Genomic DNA, 15,333 nt, shown 5'->3' on the forward strand with positions numbered 1-15,333 from the left:
CCAGGGAAGTGTGGACAAGACTGCAGCCTCAGAGCACGTCTACTCAGAAGTAAGTCCCATTGAAGTGAAAGGGGTTGACTCCCAGGAAAGCGTGGACAGGATCGTGGCCTGAGGCTGCCGTCCTACTCACACTTACCTGGGAGTAAGCCCACTGATGACAATGTTTACTTCTGAGTAGGCGTGGCTCGGCTCGAGCTGTCAGAGAGGAAGCCTGAGGCAGCCGCGGGTACTGAGAGCCCAACCTGCGCAGGTCTACTCGGAAGTAAGTCCCCCTCTAGGCAATGGGGCTCCCTCCCGGGTAAGTGTGCAGCCTGGTGCAGACGCCTCTGAGGGACGTTCCATCGCAGGCGCGCGCGCTGCCTGCCCCGTGAAGGGAGCTGCTCCCTGCGGCCAACTCGGAGCCTCCCGGCCGGCCCTCTCGTGCCGCTACCCGTCTTCCACGCAGACCCTCCCCCGGCCAGCAGCGTGCCCGCTGCGTCGTGACGTCGCGCCCGCGCCGCGCCGCTCCCGGAAGTGAGGAAGCGCTGGTAGCCGCGGTGATAGCAACAAGCAGTCGCTGCCTCGGCCTCGTCGGGGGCTTCCCCCTCCCTGCCCGGCGTACGGAAGGCGAGAGGGGCCGCGTGCCCAGGCGCAGTCCTCGCCTGCGCGAGCCCACCTGAGAGGGGCGGCTGGAGGCGGGCGGCGGAGAGATGCGGCTCTGCCCGGACGCGCCGCTTCCGCCGCAGCCCCCTTCCCTGCCCCTTCCCTGCCCCCGCGCTGTCCCCGGGACCGCCGATTAGCTCCGCGCCCCCGCCCTCTTCCGGCACCGCCGCTATGACACCGGCAGAGACGCCCCGCCAGCGCCCGGCCCCGGTAAGCGCCCGGCCCGCCCTCCTCCCAGGCCCTCGGGGCTGCCCGCCTGCGGGTGCACGGACCAGGGGTGCGGGGGTCTGTCTGTGTGCGTAGGCCTGGGGCGGGTGGCGCGTCTGTGTGTGTAGACCAGGGCGTGGGGGCGGGGGCTGTCTGTGTTTAGGCCGAGGGGGTGTGTGCGGAGCTCTCCTTGGAGCAGGTCCTCTCCCATCACCCTGCTTGTGGGTCCTGCGGAAGCCGGCAGTGGGTCGGGCTGGGGTGCCCTCCTCTTCAGACCGGCTTTCCCCAAGCCTGTGACAGGAAAGCAGCTGGTCCTCGATGCTCCCGCCTGCGTTTTATGCGAGGGATTCCCTCTCATTTTTGCATTGGAAGGAGGGTTTCTGAGGTGCTTCTCTTACTTCGAGTTTGCAATACCTGCTAACTGGGTACAAAGCACTTTTTCAAGTGAGTGTTCCTTTTATTTCGGGGGGGGGGGAGAGAGAGAGCAACTGGCCCTCCTTACCCCAACATGGTGCCTTTTCTAGAGGCTCCTTGCTAGTGGCTGTGAGATTGTGAGCCCTTTTGGGGCAGGGAGCCATCAGTCATCTGATTGTCTCTGTAAAAGAGATGCCTTGACATCCTTCCATAAAAAAGTTGCATATAAATACTGTTTAACAACAACAACAACAACAACAACAGTAGAGTAGAACTCATTCAACGAGTGTTATCTTCCTACTTCCTGAATCTTCTCTCTACCCTTTTCTTCAGGCCCCCCTTTCTGGCCTACTTCCTGTGGTCCTTTATAGCCCTTAGGACATAAGAACAGCCCCACTGGATCAGGCCATAGGCCCATCTAGTCCAGCTTCCTGTATCTCACAGCGGCCCACCAAATGCCCCAGGGAGCACACCAGATAACAAGAGACCTCATCCTGGTGCCCTCCCTTGCCCCCCCCTTCCTTATGCGTGCATAGAAGGAAACCTGCTTGGGACTTGCTCTCTGAAGTATGCAAAGGATTTAGAAGTAGGTAGCCTCTAAATGCGAGATGCAAGGGAGTGGCACCAGGATGCAGGCCTCTCCTTGTATTGTGTGTTCCCTGACGTATGTGGTGGGCCGCTGTGAGATACAGGGAACTGGACTGGATGGGTCTTTGGCCTGATCCATTGGGGCTCTTCTTATGTTCTTATGGTCATAGCTTGTTGGTGCTTTTTTGTTGACCGTATTCTGCTGTTTATTATGATGGCGGAGTCTGGCCTGTTTTGTTCTGTAAACATAGTTACAGGACAATGCTGAAGAGTTGTTTTGCACCTTTAAAGGCTAACAAATGGGTTGTGGCATAGGTTTTGTGGATTAAGGTAACATTTTAAGATGCACCTAACAGTGCTTTCTGACTGCTAAAAAAGCCTTATTAAATAGGGAGGACAGTATATATCTTGTGACAGTACCCTTTGGGTGATGTGCAATGTTTGTTAGCCTTCAGATTTTGTCCTTGATTCTGAGGATTTTATTTATCTCCTCCTTCTACCTAATACTGGCAGTGTATTTTTGGGTTGGGACTAACTTGTATTTTTACATTTCTCTTATTTCTGAACTCTTTATAGATTGAAGCTGAGGTTGCTTTTTGGTGTTCAAATTCACCCTTTACTTTTCTGTTTTGTACTTCAGGTTCAGGTGGATATGCTTATCTCATTTTCTTCAACATTCTTTCCTATTTGTTCATAAGAGGAAATCTTTAAATACCTTTATACAGCATTTATATCTAATACAGTGTTCTGAGGATAGGAATGCCTGAAAAATGTGTGTGTGTAAAGTAGGTTCTTTACACTGGAAGCCTCAGGAAATCCCCATTCTCAAGGCAGCACTACATATTGAGGGCCTAGTTACTCTTCCATACAATACCTGTTAGGTGATACTCATTGGGATGGTAGGATGTCATTAAATGAAGATGGTAAACACTTGCTCTTGCACTTGCTATTTCCATCCTGTGTGGGAATGATAACTTCCTGGGAAGTAATTATCTTATGTTCTTGTACCTTATGAGTAATAGGATTGTTGGACAGGTTCTCCATTTTATACATGTATAACAATTTGACTTTAGCATGCTTCTTCTGAATGGCTAGAGGAAGACCTGCTTGGCATTAGTTCCTGCCCAGGAACTGTGTGTTTCTCCCCAGTAATTTAATGATTAGCCAGTCAACAGTCTATGTCTTAATTCTAAGGCTCAGGTGGCTTTAAATATTTAGTATGTAAAACTGGTTGTGGTAGTTCAGCTTCCAATTTCATTTTGGCTTTTATGTTTTTACTAGTGATGTAGGTTTTCTGGAAAGTTTTGAATTGAAAAATGTATCTGTAGCCTATATCATGTGGTATCTAATTTAGCTTGTTTGATCTCTAGTAAGCAAAGTTCTTTTAGTATACTTTCATTTTGCATGCTGTATAAAAATACTGAATTTTCCAGTAGTTAAAAGTAGCCAAATCTGGATTTGGAAATTTTCATTGAGATATTTGTAAATATTTTAAGGTAAGATAACTCCATAGCATATACTTCCTTACTTTGTTTAAAAAAAAAAAAAAGTCTGGAAACTCTTTACATACTAATCTTAGATTGCCTAAAGAACTGTACGTATTTCCTAGGGAGGACATATTTGCCTTGAAGAAAATTAATGACAACTTGAAACTGCCCAATTTGACACACATCCATTCACTGTGCAACAGTCGATTTTATAAAACAATACGTTTTTAGGAATAGAAACTTATTTACGTGGGAAAAACAAATATAGTAATATGAAACTCTTTCACATTTCTGGCTTCTCCTTTCATTGTCTTCAATACTCTTTCAGGAGCGTTTTACCTAGGAAACCTTTTAAACAGTCAGCAACAACAACAACAGTATTTATTTACCGCTTTTCAACAAAAAGTTCACAAAGCGGTTTACAGAGAAAATCAAATATCTAATGGCTCCCTATCCCAAAAGGGCTCACAATCTAAAAAGATGCAACACCAGCAGACAGCCACTAGAAAAGACACTGCTGGGGTGAGGTGGGCCAGTTACTCTCCCCCTGCTAAATAAAAGAGGAGCACCCTCTTGAAAAAGTGCCTCAACCAGTTAGCAGGGGTTAAACAGTCCCATTTCGTTCTCTGACTTGAGACCTACTTTCATTCCTATAGCACTTAAATTTATGATCAAAAGGGAGATGTAGAATAGTGTTTGCTGTAACCTCTTCTATTAATACAATATTTATTTAAAAACAGATTTCTGTCCAACCCTTTTCCCTCCCATGAGGGAAGCACTGAAGGCAACTTCTAGTAGAATAAAATACATGATAATCAAAAGTAAATAAAACCATACAAAAGCTATAGCAACTGAACCACTGTTGATGGTGAGGTCTACAGAAATAAAGGCTACATGGAGTAATAGAATATTTAGTCAGTACCTAAACAACAACAGAGATGGCACCACCCTTGCCTCCTGGGGCAGGAACATCCACAACTTGGGTGCAATGCAGAGAAGGCTTTGTCTTGCATCTCTGTCAGGTAATTCTCTTTGCTAGCAAGGAAATGCACAGAAGGATCCTCTGAGATTATATCATTGGACATGTGTTGTAGGATGGTTCTTCAGGATACCCTGGTCCCAAGCTTTTCAGGGGTTTATAGCTTAACCATGAATTCCACTCAGAAAACTGCTATCAATCAGAGCAGGTGACTCAGCACAGGTCTGATGTGATCACCACACCATATGACAGTTAACAGTTGTACAGCCTTGTTCTGAACCGAACGAAACTTCTGGGTGGTCTTCAAAGGTAGTGCCATTGAGAGCATATTGCAGTAATCCTAACGTAACCAGTTGATGTGCAAATGTAGTCAGATTCGGTTTATCAAGAAAAGAATACAGTTTTCACGTTAAGCTAGACCAGGGGTGCTCAAACATTTTGGCAGGAGGGCCACATCATCTCTTTGACACTGTGTCGGGGGCTGGGGGGGAACCAATTTGCATTTCAAATTTGAATAAATTTACATAAATGAATACATTAGAGCCTGAACTTATAGGAATTAATGGATTTTACTGAGCTTATTTATAATACACACGAGAGCTATGGACAGTTTGCCACACACTTCTTGCACAGTAAAAAAATACAGACCAAGCCAGCCACACATGGAGACATAAGTTGTTCAGAGGCAATGGGGTTTTTTTAAAATTACACCCAGGGAAAAGCAGAAGAGATGTGAACTGATGCACTTGGGACAATCACGGATGTGCTTTTGCCAGACATGCAGACCAAGCCAGAGAATCCCACATGATCACAGCAAAAGAACAGATCACTGAGGCAGGCATTGCAGGGCAGGTGTGCAACTTTTTTAACCAGGAGGGGAAGGGGGGAGGGAAACACAGGAAGATCCACATGATCATTGCACAGATTTTAGAAATGAGTTATGTCAGAATGCCAGATGCAAGGGAGGGCACCAGGATGAGGTCTCTTGTTATCTGGTGTGCTCCCTGGGACATTTGGTGGGCCGCTGTGAGATACAGGAAGCTGGACTAGATGGGCCTATGGCCTGATCCAGTGGGGCTATTCTTATGTTCTTATGTTATAGAGCAAAAGTTTTAAAAATCACACAGAAGCATGTATTTGCGGGGAAGGTTGCAGGAAGCAGGAAAAAAGGAATAAAGTTTTTTAATACTCATTGTTCAGGAAGGAAGGGCACACCAAAGTTATGGAGGAGGTTATGGACGCGTGCTGGTGCGTGGTGCGTTTTCCTGGTGCGTGCTGCTATTGCTTTGTGGCGGTGGCGACGTCGAAGCACTCGCTCGCCCGCTGTCCCTCCCACCTTGGTGGCGAAGCAGGTGCCTGCCTGCCTGCCCGCTCACTTGCTCACACCCCTGCTCGCCCGCCCGCCCTCCCTCCCTCTTGCAGGCTCCGTGGTCGTGCTCTGCTTTTCCCTGCTGCTTCAGGTTCCATGAGTGTTCTGCTTGGGAGGCTGGCAAGGAAAGAGTGGCCCAGCGCACGTTGGCACAAGGGTTTTTATACCACTAAGGTAACGCAAGACCTGCAAGTCTCACGTTACTTTACCACTATAAAAGGCCCTGCACACATACTGGGCTGGTCTTTCCTTCATTGCCGACTGAGCTTTGCATACGCGAAGCTCAAGACAGCGAGGGAAAGCCATAATGGGAGCTCGCACGTTGGGTGAGTCTCTAGCAGACCGTGTGCCGTTTGGAGACAAAGGACCCCTGTGGGCAACCCTGAGCTAGACAAAAGCACCCCTGGTCATAGCTGATTCTTCTACCTCCAATTGTAGACTTGGGTTTTGAAGTACTCATGCTGTGACCTTCTCCTTCAGAGGAGCATGTCCTCTTCCATAGCAGATGGACAGCACCTAACTTGGATCACTGTTCTCTTAAACTGTAGCATCTCCATTTTATCCAGATTTAATTTCAACTTGTTCGCAGCCCATCACCAACTCTAGACATCTGTTCAGGACCTCCATAACCTCCCTATTGCCAGATGCACTGAAACTCTAGAGCAACCATTTTCAGCCTTTTTCATCTCATGGCACACTTGACAAAGCACTAAAATTTTCAAGGACACCATCAATTTTTGACAGTTAACAAGGCACACTGCATTGCAGGTGAAAGGCTTGTATCCCCCCAATGGCCCTGCTAATAAATAACTCCCCCCCCAAATCCTGTGGCACAACTGCAGATCATTCATGGCACACTGGTTGAAAATCACTGCTCTAGAGCTTGGTGTCACCACCCTGTTGATGGAACCACACCCTGTACCCCCTGTGATATCTACCAGAGGTTTTATATAGATATTCAATAATATGGCACAAAATTGAACCTTGTGGAACCTTGAAGGCCAGCAACCATTGCATCAGGCAGAAGCCCTACAATACCACCTTTTGGAATCAGAAAGAACTGGGGTCCACTGCAAAAGAGTGTTCTCAAGTCCCACCCCAGCAAGGCAATGCAGGATATCGTGGTTGACAGTGTCAAGGTGCTGCTGACACATTTAGGGCACAATCCTAACCCCTTATGTCAGTGCTTTCCAGCACTGACATACGGGCAATGCAGCTCTGAGGTCAGGGAACAAACATTCCCTTACTTTGAGGAGGCCTCCATGAGTGACACCCAACTGCAGGATGCAGCACATATCCCATTGGCACCACTATGCCAGTGCTGGAAAGCACTGACATAAGGGGTTAGGATTGCGCCCTTAGTGGAATCAACAGGTTACACTATCTCTGTCTGATTCTCAATCTAGATTATGAATTAGGGTAACTAGTTTCCACCCCAAGACCCAGAAGGAAGCAGGACTGAAATGAGTCCAAATAATTGGTCTCATCCAATAATTCCAGGAGCTCAGTCACTGCTATGCACCTGAGTACCTGTCCCCAATACGGGAAGTTTGAGACCAGCTGGTAATTGTGACACCATGAGAACCAGGGAGGGCATTTTCAGAAGAGGTTGGACAGTCACCATCTTAAGGCAAGGAGACACCATGCCCTTCCCAAGATAAAGGTTTGTTTAATATTTGTATCCTGTCTTTCTATAGAAGCTCAAGGTAGCTAACAAATTTAATATAAATATGCAAATCAATAATAAAACCATTAAATTTACACATTCAAACAAAGTAGCAAATTGATTAATCAAATAAAATTTATTAAAGCAAGTAGCACATTTATAGTAGCATCCTACCTGAAGGACCCCCACAGCATAAAAATATTCATAAAGGTGTCCTTCTGCCTGAATTACCATTTTTGGACTATCTTCAAGGGCAGTTCCATGTAGAGTCCATACAGTAGTCTATCTAACCTAGATATCACCAAAGTATAGACCATCATGACCAGATCTGACTGATTAGGGTATAGTCAGGACTAGCCAAACCTGGGTAAAATTCTCTTGGGCCATGGTCATGATTTGGAAACCTGAGATGTGTGAATCTGGACTCCTGACGTGTGCACCTCTCGTGCAGATGGAGTGTAATCCCATTCAGAACAGGCTGATACTCTGGCACCTGAGTTGTGGATTTTTGAATCAGGAAGATCTTTGGTTTATACTTAATTTCAAGCACCTTCTTTACACACTCATCCCCACCACAGTAGATCTTGCCAGCCAAGATAGTCAAGGGTTCAGGGTACACATGGGTGTCTTTCAAAGTAATCCATAACTACTGGGAAAGAAGATGCAATTGGTATGCCAAAAGGATGTCCATATTGTGTTGAGTGCAAGCAATTTTATCAGCAAAGTGACTACCAAATTGGTCATAATGGACAAGCACAGCATCTTCTTTCTGTGAGTCCAGATGTAAAAGATCCCCCCCCCAGAGTGAATGACTCTGCAGATAATATGGTGGCAGAAAAGTATATGGCAGTATGCTGCCATTTTTGCCAAGGAGTAATTCCATAAAAGGACTCTGGCCAGGTTTGATTCATCACAAGCCTTCCTCTGTCTTTCAAGTTGTCTGCCTAGCTGCTCATTGCTTGCAGCTCCCACAAAAATCAGGTGTTGACTTGTCTTTGTAGCTGGGTAGAAAGCACTCAGGTGCAGTCATGACAATGACTCTTGTCTCATTCCAGAGGTCAGACAAGGGCATGCTAGGATCACCAGCTCTAGCAACAGGAAAATCTCCCAGAGCTATCAGGAATTCATCTGAAACCATAAACCTCCAAGGGCAGGCCTTTCTAATAGACCTTCCCAACCCTGCAGAAGTAAAGAGCCACAGTAAGCCTGAATATGATTATTTATCATCATACTTGAGATTTAGAGCAGAGAATAAACCAGTTTAACTAGTTTAAGTCAGTTTGATTCCAGTAGAACTGCAGTTAGAACTCCAGTTGAAACTCAGGTCAGTTTTCTCTGTAGAGTGAACCTCTGATTTCCTTGCCACTGCGGTGGTGGTGGCGGCAGTGGCAGCAGTGACAGTCGAATATTCTAAGGCAGTGGTCTTCAGTCCTTTTTGTACCATGATCCCAATAAATGAGACTAGAGAAACACTGCAGTTTGAGAAACACTGCATTACTGGGAAGTAATTTACTTCGTTTGAATGATACACTGATTATTCCTTTGAGATTGGACAGGTGTGGTATAAATGTCTTACATAGCTAGATAAAATTTCAGTACAGGTTGCTTAGAACCAGATTCAAGTCTGGTTGGCCCAAATCATCACTTTATGACATTTCTTATCTATACAGGAAGTGAATTGATGATGTAGTACTATCTACTTATACAGCTGTGATCCTACTCTAATTAGTGAATTACATTGTTACTACAAATAAGATATGCCTTAATCTGAATGATATTGAATTTTATTACTGTACTTTGATATATACCTCAAATCAGTTGAGTTCCACATCCTTATACTTTCAGAATATAAAGTATTTTTTGAGCTCAAAATTATTCTTATTTGGGGGGCTGTAGCTCTGAGAATGCTCTAGTCCAGTGTTTTGCAACCAGTGGTACTTGTTTTACTGGTGTTACTTGACATGGTGTCCAGTGGTACACTACACATGGGCATCCACACCTCTGCCGCCTGGCAGTGAGAAAAGCAATGCAACAAGCAGTGGTGGGAGACTCGGCTTGGTGGGCTGAGCTCCAATGAGTGCTTTTTGTGTGCTTGAAAAGGCACCCCCATCTTCCCTGAGTCTGTTATGTTGTGTCTGATCTTCCAGTCTGGAAGTAACTGGTGATGACATCATCACCAGTTATTATTGGTGGTACTTCCAGTAGTTGGACTATGCAGAGTGAAACAGAGGGGGACAAATGTTGAGAAACACTAATATAGTCCTCAGTCTTAGTCTTTCATTAATAGTGCATTTACAAACAGCTGAGAAGGAGTTGCTGCTTTTTCTGTGAATTGCTGTTTATCAGGCTGTGGTGTTAATTTTTATCCTATTGACAGAAAAGATTCCCATAGTGGCATAGAATTAAACTGCAAAACTAGAATATAATTCAGCAATCAATTATTAATTCATACAATCAAATTTCTAAAATTGAAATCCAAAGTTTTTCTGAGAACATTCAATTCTAACAACCACCTAGAGCAGTAGTTCCCAAACTTTTTAGCACTGGACCCACTTTTTAAAATGATACTCTGTTGGGACCCAACTTTACAAGCCTTTGAAAAAAGTGTTTCTCTTTACCACCTATCCAAGCCTCTGTTTTTATCCTTTTTTATATTAGTGGTTGGAACTGCCTTCTGGCCAGTGCTAAAGGCTGCTGCAGCCATTAGGCTACTGCCTTTTATAAATGCCAAGGGGTGTGGTGATAATGATTATTGGGCAGCAGAGCACCCCCCCCCCCCACAAGTAGCAACTTGATGCACATAGCCTAATCTGCCTTGTCAGTTTCGTGACCCACCAAAAATTGGTTCGGGACCTACTGGTGGATGCCAACCCACAGTTTGGGAACCACTAACCTAGAACAATGCTTCCCAAACTTTTTAGCACCACCACTGTCTTTCTATAAATAAATAAGGAGGTCAGTCCTCCTTATATGCAGGTCCTGGACCCAAAGATTTAACCCCATGCAGGTCCAGAGGACCTCCCTGTACTTCCAGGGCATCACTAAAAGAGTCTTCTGGTCACGCCTGGGAGGGAGGCCTTCTGAGACCCAGGGAAGCTGTCCAAGGCCTCCCTGGACCTCAGAAGTCCTTTGGAAGGCCTCTGAAAGGCACTTACAGTTTCTGGTCAGAAAAAGGAAATGTTGTTTGGAGGCCTTCTGAGGTGCAGGAAGGCCTTGTGCACTTCTTATACATTGTGTGTGCGCGCACACACACACAGATACACAAAAAGCAGGGTTATGACAGTGTACATTTCTAGGGCGTGAATTATGATCTATTTTATAGATGCTAATTTATTTATAGAAGTATTTCTATATTGTTTTTCAACACTATAGGAAGTTGTTCACAATTTTATTTGTTGTATAAATAGTGTTTCAACTTAAGTACAGAACTCCCAAACCTAATCTTTACTTAAGTAGGGGACTTCCTGTATGTAGTGATTAAGCTTTTTCTGGCAGTGTCAACCATTAACCAGACACAAACCCAAGCTTGATAAAGTATAAGGTCAACGAGGAACTTCAAACCGTTGAAGCTATCTGACAGGTACACTTGGATGATGCATATATTGTGATATAGTTGCACCTACATTTTTTAGTATATACCTCAGGATTAGCCAAATGCAACATTTTAAATACTCAAATCAGAATTGTGAGGGAGTCTTGTATGAAGTCTGTTTTATAGAAGCGAATGGTGTCCTCTCAGAGGTTCCTCTTTTTTCAATAGTATTCTTTCTGTTACTATCTGATTTGTTCTTGTTCTCTGAAGGTATAACTCCCCTCCCCCCATGGTTGCTTTTACATTTTGAATGAAAATTGTAAGCACTAAGATAAATGTATCAAGTTAATCATTTCAAAATAAAACTTTTTTTTTTCCTAAGGCAGAGATAAGCTTTGTGCATTTTGGTAGTCTTTGCATCCTGAGTTTTGAAGTGTCCTGGCTTAACGTTGTGTAGGTTGTATGGGCAGAACTTCACAGCTATATGTATAGCGACTCATATCCTAAGGTTTAGCAGAGTCCTGCTCTATTGTCAGAAGCTCCTCTTCTTAAAAGAGAAAGTGTAGGGATTGGATTGCATTTCTTCCCTCACTGAAGGACTAAAGCCTCTAAGGTGCAGCTTACCATTGAAGAGTACAAGCGTGGATGTGCAGTGATCTGTTTCCTGCCATGAACATTCTGCTTGATGCATCCAGTATTAGGTTTTCTGTGCAGTATGTAATGCTCCAGTTATGTTAGAGTGACATTTTTCTGCTCTGTGAAATTGCAGAGTTAACTATTAGGTGTTGGGAGCGGGTATTGCTATGAGTAAAAGAACATGGCATTCATCAGAGTCAGTGAAAGAATGGAAATCCACCTTCCCTCAAAGAAATGTATGTGCTTTGAGAGCGTCTTGCTTACAGTAGCCCTGCTTTGGGCTTCTGCGTAGTACCTGTGTTAAATAGATCTGACAGTCGGTTCCTCCTAATGGAGATCTGATTCAGGCAGATTAACAAAGAGGTACTTCTCCAACAAGGCTGTTAACTTTATAGCACTGATTCCCAATCCATGGTCCACAAGACCCTGAGAAATGGTCTGCAAGGTCTCAGGAAAAAAAAGATTACCTTCTATCACTTCCAGCATCTCACAGAGCAGGAAGTGCTGGCTGCAGATGGTCTGTTCTCTGCCCTCTCTGGTAGTCTATGGGGAAGTACTCGCTCAGAAGGCACTTCGCCAGAGATCACCAGAGAGGGTCAAGAATAGACCACCTGTTGCCGGCAACGAAAGTAGCAACCCACATCTTCTAAATCTTTTAAGTATTACAAGGTTAATTGTAATCTTTGTGTCCAGGGGGTGGGTAGTTGCATGTTGTCCACAACAATTTCAATTTTTACCTCAGTCATCCGTGGGCTCATAAAGGTTGGGAACCACTGCTTTATATAGTGTTCGGTGTGGGGACCTTTTGTAAGTCAATAATATGCCAAGTATCTAATTTAAGGCAGGAGTTCTCAAAGTGTGGATCACAACCTTCAGGGGAATCATGAGCTGCTTGGAAGAAATAAAGTGCAATTTCTGGGCTCTCCAGGTAGGGCTGGGGAAGACCCTTGTCTGAAACCCCAGAAAGCCACTGCCTGTAGGTGCAGTCAATACTGAGTTAGAATGGCCAATGGACTTACTCCAGTGGTTCTTAATGCGTGGGTTGTGACTGATTGAAATATGATGAGTCATGTAAATTGTGTATTTTTCAGGAGTTTCAGTAACTTCCAGTTTGGGAATCCCTGATGTAGGAAATTGGTAGGTGTGTTGGTGAACTATGAACAGCTAGATGAGGTTGAGTCATTGCCCATTATTGCCAAAACCTTTCTGCTGCCTTATCTCTGTTGATCACTCCCTGTTTGTACCAAACTGCCTTCTTTCTTATGTCTTGGAGAGGGGCAGCCAGTTTGGTGTGCTTTACTGCTACCTCAAGGTAGTTGACATTTAAATTCATGCCATTATCATAACAGCGTTAATTAGTTTGACTTTCTGGATCCTTAATTCTTGGTCACCACAGAATTATTTTCAGCCTTGATACGTTGTATAAATTCTTGCCAGCTAACTAAAACAAATTACCAGAACTTATTGCATAAAAGCTGCTGCTTTCCAACCTTGCCTCATAAGAACATAAGAACAGCCCCACTGGATCAGGCCATAGGCCCATCTAGTCCAGCTTCCTGTATCTCACAGCGGCCCACCAAATGCCCCAGGGAGCACACCAGATATGCCTCGATTCACATTTCAGTGGCAAACCCTGGGTAGCATCTGGAGTTGTACTTGTGCTGTCAAAAACCAGCTACAATACTGAAGCCACCAAGTGCCCTGGAGGTTGCTGTTGAAGGTCACGGAACTCTTAGCTTGGGAGGAGGGGATAGCAACCAGATTCTTTGCTGGTAGTGGTAATAGGCTTGCTCACAGGAGATGCAGTTTCAAGATGAGAGTAATCCCTAACTTCAGTTCCCAGTGTGCTACATAGGCACATAACAGAGCATTAAAAAGATTCAGCGAAATGACTCCAGTGTATGCTATACCCATATTTTGACAGCTGACTGGCGCTTCATAGATCATCACTTCAGGGTAAAGTCTATTTCTCACACTTAAACAAATATGCCTATGTAAAACTGCCTGAAAGTTCGTAACCTTAGTTGCAGTGTGAACTTGCTAAATTCCTGCTAAGGTCCTTCTGATTGAAATATGGTGCTCAAACTAAAAGTGCAGGGCTGTGTGTGTGATATATGCAATACTTGTATTTTTTTCAAAGTTATTTATTTTAATTTGTGCAATTCATAGTGACCTTAAGCTGTATTTTGGAGGCTGTAGAATTACGTGCTGTATTTTTGCTGTAGTGTGCATGGAATTAATAAGTCCAGGTTTGTTGTCCTGGCTAAATCTGTATTTAAAAGAGTGATCTATGAATGTGGAAGACAAAAAAAAAATGTGGTGGGTTTGCCTTGTTCATTCTTTTATTTAAATATGTTTGCAGTGTTTTGTGATTCTCCTTTTAACCTAATGCAGTAGCTAATTATTATAAGCAGAGATCAGTCTTCTCTCTGGAGCATACACCTCCAAGGGACCAGGTGGATCAATCAGTGTTTAGACTGCAGTGGGTTAAATCTGAGGAGCAAGTGCAGAAGAAATTCTACTTTCCTTTTTTGTTCTGCCTCTTGTGATTTTGGTCTCTGACTGTCCTACTGTCCCTTCCCCCTTTTTGGTACAATTTGATTACTTTGTATTTTTGTGTTTTTAAACTGTTGCTGTATGCCTCTCCTTCAGTGCCTCCAGTTCAATGAGGAAAACTGGGATATAAATATCTTAAACCAAAGCAACTTCTCACAGCAGCTCCAGGCTGTCTTAAACCTCTAAGAGTTAGGGACCCTTAGAAATGGAGAGAGACAAGGCATAAGATGCTGCAGGTGAAGGGGGAATTGCCTAAGGCTGACTAGAGGCATCTTGGTTGGGGCATTTGCCAATTCTCAGGAGAGGCTTTTGGGAAGGGGGGCAGGATGTGGGGGACTACGCTATGGAGAGAGGGGGTGTGGAAGTTTCCTTGTAGGAACTTATGTGCACATTGAGATCCAAGCTAATGTAATGATGAATTAGTGGGCTTTCACAAAAGTTTAGTCTAACTTAGTAGTTCCCAAGCTTTTTAGAGGCCCCAGAGGCTGCTCCCTGATTTATAAATGCCAAGGGGTGTGGCTATAATGTTGATTGGGCAGCAGTGCTCCCCCCTCACCAAGTAGCAGCTTGATATGCAAAGCCTAATTTGACTCTCAGTTTCATGACTGACCAAAACTTAGGTCCCGACCCACTGGTGGGTCCCGATCCCACAGTTTGGGAACTGCTGCAACAGCTGTCAGTCTTCTTTGTAATATGACTTGATCAAGAACTGTGTTCTCAAAACTAGAAGCTGAGTAGTGAGCACATTGAACAAGGCCTCCTTTCTAGTAGAGCCTATACTTTGGAACTCCAGTCCCCAGGAGGTTCATGCTGCCCCCATCTCTTCTGGCCTTCAGCAGTAATTACAAACATAACTTTCCCATTTTCCCTCTTATCCTGATGGCTAAAGTCTCTTGTAAATCTGTTAATGCTACTGTTTTGCAGGTGTTATGGATTTTTTTGCAGTACAAGACATTGTATTGCTGTTTTTAAATTGTGAGCTTTTATACTGGACCTGGGGCTGCTATACTGAAAGGCTGTATGCAAATGTATAAATTAAATAAAAATATTCATTTAATTGCCAGTATCTTTCTATGCTGCCTGCTGGCCAAGCCTGAATACACTTGCCTGTTACATGGAAAAAACAAACCCCTGTCACAAATTGCAAAGCAATGCAGATAAAGCAGATGTATCCAGATCTTTTTGTGGTTTTGCAGCTGATTAATGTGTAACATTGTGAGTTTAATTTTATCAATATTAGGGATGGCAAAACAGAAA

The 15,333-nt window shown here is 44.3% G+C and overlaps 1 protein-coding gene across 1 annotated transcript in view; it reads left to right on the plus strand.

The window, feature by feature from the left end:
- The first annotated feature begins 527 nt into the window (after positions 1–527).
- SPOPL (speckle type BTB/POZ protein like) overlaps positions 528–15,333 on the plus strand; it is a 57,918-nt gene continuing 43,112 nt past the window's right edge. Inside the window, exon 1 of the mRNA XM_066611917.1 lies at positions 528–852. The gene's annotated coding sequence lies outside the window, so the exon portion shown is untranslated. The remainder of the gene's footprint in view (positions 853–15,333) is intronic.

Source organism: Tiliqua scincoides, chromosome 1, assembly GCF_035046505.1.
Source record: "Tiliqua scincoides isolate rTilSci1 chromosome 1, rTilSci1.hap2, whole genome shotgun sequence".
Lineage (NCBI taxonomy): Eukaryota > Metazoa > Chordata > Lepidosauria > Squamata > Scincidae > Tiliqua > Tiliqua scincoides.